The sequence below is a fragment of the Arachis hypogaea genome, chromosome 4 (genome assembly GCF_003086295.3).
Source record: "Arachis hypogaea cultivar Tifrunner chromosome 4, arahy.Tifrunner.gnm2.J5K5, whole genome shotgun sequence".
NCBI lineage: Eukaryota > Viridiplantae > Streptophyta > Magnoliopsida > Fabales > Fabaceae > Arachis > Arachis hypogaea.
In genome coordinates this window covers 16,428,290-16,435,683 of record NC_092039.1, presented here as the reverse complement: position 1 = coordinate 16,435,683, position 7,394 = coordinate 16,428,290, and the positions used below count along the sequence as shown (strand labels likewise).

Here is a 7,394-nt window from a genome sequence, read left to right as displayed (position 1 = left end):
CTTCCCTCTTGAATCTCTCTTCCATTGGGCGCCCTCTTCACAAATGTCAGTGAGGACTTGGTCCAACCTTTGATCAAAGTTGACCCTTCTTGTGTAAGGATGTTCATCTCCTTGCATCATGGGCAAGTTGAATGCCAACCTCACATTTTCCGGACTAAAATCTAAGTATTTCCCCCGAACCATTGTAAGCCAATTCTTTGGATCCGGGTTCACACTTTGATCATGGTTCTTGGTGATCCATGCATTGGCAGAGAACTCTTGAACCATTAAGATTCCGACTTGTTGAATGGGGTTGGTAAGAACTTCCCAACCTCTTCTTCGAATCTCATGTCGGATCTCCGGATATTCACTCTTTTTGAGTTTGAAAGGGACCTCGGGGATCACCTTCTTCAAGGCCACAACTTCATAGAAGTGGTCTTGATGCACCCTTGAGATGAATCTCTCCATCTCCCATGACTCGGAGGTGGAAGCTTTTGCCTTCCCTTTCCTCTTTCTAGAGGTTTCTCCGGCCTTGGATGCCATAAATGGTTATGGAAAAACAAAAAGCAATGCTTTTACCACACCAAACTTAAAAGGTTTGCTTGTCCTCGAGCAAAAGAAGAAAGAAGACAGTAGAATAAGAAGAAATAGAGGAGAGGGAGATGGCTTTGTGGTTCGGCCAAAGGGGGAGAAGTAGTGTTTAGGGTGTGTGAAAATGAAAGAGTGAAGATGGGTTTATATAGGGGTGAAGAGAGGGGTAGGGTTCGGCCATTATGGGTGGGTTTGGGAGGGAAAGTGGTTTGAATTTGAATGGTGAGGTAGGTGGGTGATGAGCGGATAATTTATACGCTTTTTGGCATTGTTTTTAGTATGTTTTTAGTAGGATTTAGTTAGTTTTTAGTATATTTTTATTAGTTTTTAGTTAAAATTCACTTTTCTGGACTTTACTATGAGTTTGTGTGTTTTTCTGTGATTTCAGGTATTTTCTGGCTGAAATTGAGGGACCTGAGCAAAAATCTGATTCAGAGACTGAAAAGGACTGCAGATGCTGTTGGATTCTGACCTCTCTGCACTCGAAGTGGATTTTTTGGAGCTACAGAAGCCCAATTGGCGCGCTCTCAACAGCGTTGGAAATTAGACATCCTGGGCTTTCCAGAAATATATGATAGTCCATACTTTGTCCAAGATTTGATGGCCCAAACCGGCGTTCAAAGTCACCCTCAGAATTCCCAGCGTTAAACGCCAGAACTGGCACCAAAGTGGGAGTTAAACGCCCAAACTGGCACAAAAGCTGGCGTTTAACTCCAAGAGAAGTCTCTACACGAAAATGCTTCAATGCTCAGCCCAAGCACACGCCAAGTGGGCCCGGAAGTGGATTTTTATGTCATTTACTCATCTTTGTAATTCTTAAGCTACTAGTTCCCTATAAATAGGACCCTTTACTATTGTATTTTTCATCTTTGGACATCTAGTTCTTAGATCAGATCTTGGTTTTTCTGGTTCCCTCTCTGGACACCACTAACTGGGGACTTTAGCAAAGCTGAGTCACAATCTGAAAAGGTTCACCCAGTTATGTGTCTGTGGCATTTGTGTATCCGGTGGTAATACTGGAAGACAAAGTGCTTAGGGCCACAGCCAAGACTCATAAAGTAGCTGTGTTCAAGAATCAACATGCCTAACTAGGAAAGTCAATAACACTATCTGAAATTCTAAGTTCCTAGAGAAGCCAATCACTCTAAACTTCAAAGGAAAAAGTGAGATGCCAAAACTGTTCAGAAGCAAAAAGCTACAAGTCCCGCTCATCTAATTAAATTAATATTCATTGATATTTTGGACTTTATAGTATATTCTCTTCTTTTTATCCTATTTGATTTTCAGTTGCTTGGGGACAAGCAACAATTTAAGTTTGGTGTTGTGATGAGCGGATAATTTATACGCTTTTTGGCATTGTTTTCATATAGTTTTTAGTAAGTTTGAGCTACTTTTAGGGATGTTTTCATTAGTTTTTATGTTAAATTCACATTTCTGGACTTTACTATGAGTTTGTGTGTTTTTCTGTGATTTCAGGTAAATTCTGACTGAAATTGAGGGATTTGAGCAAAACTCTGAAGAAGGCTAACAAAAGGGCTGCTGATGCTGTTGGATTCTGACCTCCCTGCACTCGAAATGGATTTTCTGGAGCTACAGAACCCCAATTGGCGCGCTCTCAACGGCGTTGGAAAGTAGACATCCAGAGCTTTCCAGCAATATATAATAGTCCATGCTTTATTCGAAGAATGACGACGTAACTTGGCGTTGAACGCCAAGTACACGCTGCTGTCTGGAGTTAAACGCCAGAAAAATGTCATGATCCGGAGTTGAACGCCCAAAACATATCATAACTCAGAGTTCAACGCCAAGATATGCCTTAGCTCGTGAATTAATCAAGCTCAGCCCAAGCATACACCAAGTGGGCCCCGGAAGTGGATTTATGCATCAATTACTTACTCATGTAAACCCTAGTAGCTAGTCTAGTATATATAGGACATTTATCTATTGTATTAGACATCTTTGATCTCATCTTTGATCTCAGTTTTGTTTTACTCTTCATCTTAGGGGATCATTGATCACGTTAGAGAGGGCTGGCCATTCGGCCATGCCTGAACTCTTTGCTTATGTATTTTCAACGGTGGAGTTTCTGCACACCATAGATTAAGGGTGTGGAGCTCTGCTGTACCTCAAGTATTAATGAAATTCTATCTTCTTTTATTCAATTCTCTTTTATTCTTATTCCAAGATATTCATTCGTACCCAAGAACATGATGAATGTGATGAGTCAGATTACCCTCATTATCATTCTCAATTATGAACGCGAGTGATTGACAACCACTTACGTCCTACATGCAACAGAGCTTGAATGCGTATCTCTTAGATTCCCCAACAGAATCTTCGTGGTATAAGTTAGATAGTTGGCGGCATTCATCTGGATCCGGAAAGTCCAACCTTGTCTGTGGTGTTCCGAGTAGGATTCCGGGAGTCCGGAAAGTCCAACCTTGTCTGTGGTGTTCCGAGTAGGATTCCGATCATGAATGACCGTGACGTGCTTCAAACTTTAACCTGCTGGGCGTTAGTGACAGACGCAAAAGAGGGATTCTATTCCAGTAGGAGCGGGAACCAACCGGTGATTAGCTGTACTGTGACAGAGTGCGTTGCATAGTTTTCACTGCGAGGATGGGATGTAGCTATCAGCCATGGGTGATGCCTCCAGACTGGTTAGCTGTGCGAGTGACAGCCGCACAGGTTATTTCCCCGTGAGGAATGAAAGTAGCCACAGTTGATGGTGAACCCCTATACAAAGCTTGCCATGGAAAGGAGTAAGAAGGATTGAGTAGAAGGAGTAGGAGAGCAGGCGTCCTTGAGCCATGCAGCAGCTGTATATACTTAAAAGATACCTCTACCAATGAATCTGCATAAGTGTTCTATCCCTTTATTATTTATTTCTTTTTATTATTCCTATCCTCAAACCCATAAATAATATTTAATTTGCCTGACTGAGATTTACAAGGTGACCATAGCTTGCTTCATACCAACAATCTCTGTGGATTCGACCCTTACTCACGTAAGGTTATTACTTGGACGACCCAGTACACTTGCTGGTTAGTTGAACGAGATTGTGAAGGAAATAAACAATGCCCTCAGAGTATACATCTTTTATAAATCCAATTACAAGAAAAAGGGAATCACAATTTCGTCCACCAAGTTTTTGGCGCCGTTGCCGGGGATTGTTCGAGTATGGACAACTGACGGTTCATCTTGTTGCTCAGATTAGGTAATTTTCTTTTCAAAAATCTTTTTTTAAAAATTTTTCTTTTATTTTTCGTTTTTCCAAAAAATGTTTTTCGAAAAAAAAAAATTATAAAAATACAAAAAAATTAGAAAATCATAAAAAATCAAAAATATTTTGTGTTTCTTGTTTGAATCTTGTGTTAATTTTTAAGTTTGGTGTCAAGTGCATGCTTTTAAAAATTTTCTTGCATTGTTTTCGAAAATCTCATGCATTCATAGTGTTCTTCATGATCTTCAAGTTGTTCTTGACAAGACTTCTTGTTTGATCTTGATGATTTCTTGTTTTGTGTCTTTTGTTGTTTTTCATGTGCATTTTTGCATTCATATTTTTCATGCATTAAAAATTTCTAAGTTTGGTGTCTTGCATGTTTTCTTTGCATCAAAAATTTTTCAAAATTATGTTTTTGATGTTCATCATGATCTTCATAGTGTTCTTGGTGTTCATCTTGACATTCATAGCATTCTTGCATACATCTTGTGTCTTGATCCAAAATTTTCATGTTTTGGGTCATTTTTGTGTTTTTCTTTAAAATTCAAAAATCAAAAAAAATATCTTTTCCTTATTTCCCTCCAAAATTTCGAAATTTTGGGTTGACTTGGTCAAAAATTTTTAAAATTAGTTGTTTCTTACAAGTCAAGTCAAAATTTCAATTTTAAAAATCTTATCTTTCTAAAATCTTTTTCAAAAAAATCATATCTTTTTCAATTTTTTCTATTTTTCGAAAATTTCAAAAAAATCTTTTTCAAAATATTTTCAAAATCTTTTTCTTATCTTTTATATCTAATTTTCGAAAATTAACTAACAAGTAATGTGATTGGTTCAAAAATTTGAAGTTTGTTACTTTCTTGTCAAGAAAGGTTCAATCTTTAAGTTCTAGAATCTTATCTTGTAGTTTCTTGTTAGTTAAGTCAATTTTAAAATTAAATCTTTTTCAAAATATCTTTTTCAAATATATCTTTTTATCTTTTATCTTATCTTTTTCAAAAATTTTATCTTTTTCAAAATTTGATTTCAAAATATCTCATCTAACCTCCTATCTTCTTATCTTTTTCAAAATTTGATTTCAAAATCTTTTTCAATCAACTAACTAACTTTTTGTTTGTTTCTTATCTTTTTCAAAACCACCTAACTACTTTTCCCTCTCTAATTTTCGAAAATTCTCCCTCTCTTTTTCAAAAATTCTTTTTGTTTTAAATTTTAATTTTAATCTCACCTTATCTTTAATTTTCGAAATTACTAACTTCTTTTTCAAAATTATTTTCGAAATCTCCCTCTTCTTTTCTTCTTCTATTTAATTATTTAATTACTAACACTTCTCTTCACCTCTCTTCATTCATATCCTAACATCTCATCTCACATCTCTGCCATCCTCACAGTTGTGTTTCTTTTCCACTCTTCTTCTACCCCCTTCTTCTTCTACTAACATAAAGGAATCTCTATACTGTGACATAGAGGATTCCTTTTTCTTTTCTTGTTTTCTTCTCTTTCTTATGAGCAGGAACAAGGATAAAGGCACTCTTGTTGAAACTGATCCAGAACCTGAAAGGACTCTGAAGAGAAAATTAAGAGAAGCTAAATTACAACAATCCAGAAGCAACCTTTCAGAAATTTTCGAACAAGAGAAGGACATGGCAGCCGAAAATAATAATAATAATGCAAGGAGAATGCTTGGTGACTTCACAAAGCCAACATCCAAATTTGATGGAAGAAGCATCTCCATTCCTGCCATTGGAGCCAATAACTTTGAGCTTAAGCCTCAACTAGTTGCTTTGATGCAACAAAACTGCAAGTTTTATGGACTTCCATCTGAAGATCCTTATCAGTTCTTAACTGAATTCTTGCAAGTCTGTGATACTGTAAAGACGAATGGAGTTGATCCTGAAGTCTACAGACTCATGCTTTTCCCTTTTGCTGTAAGAGACAGAGCTAGAATATGGTTAGATTCACAACCTAAGGATAGCCTGGACTCCTGGGATAAGCTGGTCACTGCCTTCTTGGATAAATTCTTTCCTCCTCAAAAGCTGAGCAAGCTGAGAGTGGATGTTCAAACCTTCAAACAAAAAGATGGTGAATCCCTCTATGAAGCTTGGGAGAGATACAAGCAGCTGACCAAAAGATGTCCATCTGACATGTTTTCAGAATGGACCTGTTCCGAGGGTTACCTGAAACGCGTAGCTCGGTCGTCTGGCAAGACCCGAGGTGAGGGTTCTGTGACCCGAGCTTGATGAGCCGAGCGGCTGGTGGTTGTACCTGCAATGACACTCCGATGCTTAAGTTAGCATGGGTCCAAGCAGATTTTTAGTAGAATTAGAGTATGAGTTATACCTGGGTGCTCCAGTGTATTTATAGTAGTTGGTCGTGATCTTCCCTGGATAAGATATTCTTATCTTATCTTATCTTTTGGGAGTTTTATCTCTATCTTTGCGGAACCGCCTTTCCCAGGCCTTTTCGGCCTTTAGGTTTTGGGCTTCGTTCCTTTTGATGGGCTTTCTTAGCCTATTTGTCCGAGGTCCGACCTCAGGCTTGGGCCTTGGGACGAGGTCGGGCCTTCTATGATCTTGACCGGTTTTGGGGAGCTCGGTCAGGGTATGAACAGTGCCCCTGCCTGAGTTCGTCCTTTTTGAGAGGTTGAGCTCGGGCATAGTAGTTTTTTCAAAATTTGAAAATGGCCGTTTCAGCATTTATTGCTTGTTATCGTTTCTCCTCGATTTCCGTTCGGGCTCTGTGAAGGCATTATTTATTTGCCCCTTTCCTCATTTTCTTCGTTTATTCTGTTCCCTTTTCATTTTTCTGAGTTTTCGCCACCTCTTCTTCGAGCGCCGCTCCTTCTTTGTTTTCTTCTTCTCCGATTTTTTTCTGTGCGTCTTTCCGGGGTTTCCTCCGCGCCGCCGTTTTCGTTCTCCTTGCATCGGAGCTTGTCGCCTTTCTTCCTTTTTTCCAGGTTTGTTCTCGTCTTCATTTTCTTTGCACACATATGCTTCTGTTTCTTTTTCTTCTATGCCTGGGTTGCCCCGAAAAGAGGCGTCGCCATTGCTTTGGTTATTTTGTATGTGGGGGGGCTCTTTTCTCTTTGGTATTTTGTTTTCGAGTGGCTGCATTTTCTTCTGAAAGAACTTTTTGTTTTCTTGCTTTGCTGAATGGGCTTTTGCTGTTTTGCTTTTATGTGATTTTTGCCTTGCTGTTTGTATTCTTCTTTGTAGGCCAGATTTTTATGTCTCGAAAGGTTCTTCAAGCAATGTCGACCAAGATTCCGAGTGGTCTTGGTTGGGTAGATCCTGTTCCTTTAAGAGTCCCTTCTGTGGTAGATACTGAGTATTTAGCTAGGTTTCGTAGGCAATGTAGCATATGTGAGGATAGGGAGTCTGAGAGGGATTATGAGTTAGTAGCCCCGGATTCCGAGGAGAGAGTTTGCTTCCCGCCTTTAGACAGTTCCGAGAAGCTCTTCTTTTACGCCTATGATTGTTTTTCTCTAAGCTGGGTGTCCGACTTCCTTTTACTGACCTGGAGTCCGAGGTGTTGTGGTCCTGTAACCTTGCCCCTACGCAGCTCCATCCAAATTCCTGGGCATTAGCTTTCCACTGTGCCAGTT

At 39.0% G+C, this 7,394-nt stretch overlaps 1 non-coding gene across 1 annotated transcript; it reads right to left on the bottom strand.

Annotated features, from left to right (window-relative positions):
- Window positions 1–5,832: 5,832 nt before the first annotated feature.
- On the bottom strand, window positions 5,833–5,936 carry LOC112798489 (small nucleolar RNA R71). Its single transcript, XR_003200099.1, has one exon. It is a non-coding gene; the product is annotated as a small nucleolar RNA R71 (small nucleolar RNA).
- Window positions 5,937–7,394: the final 1,458 nt, after the last annotated feature.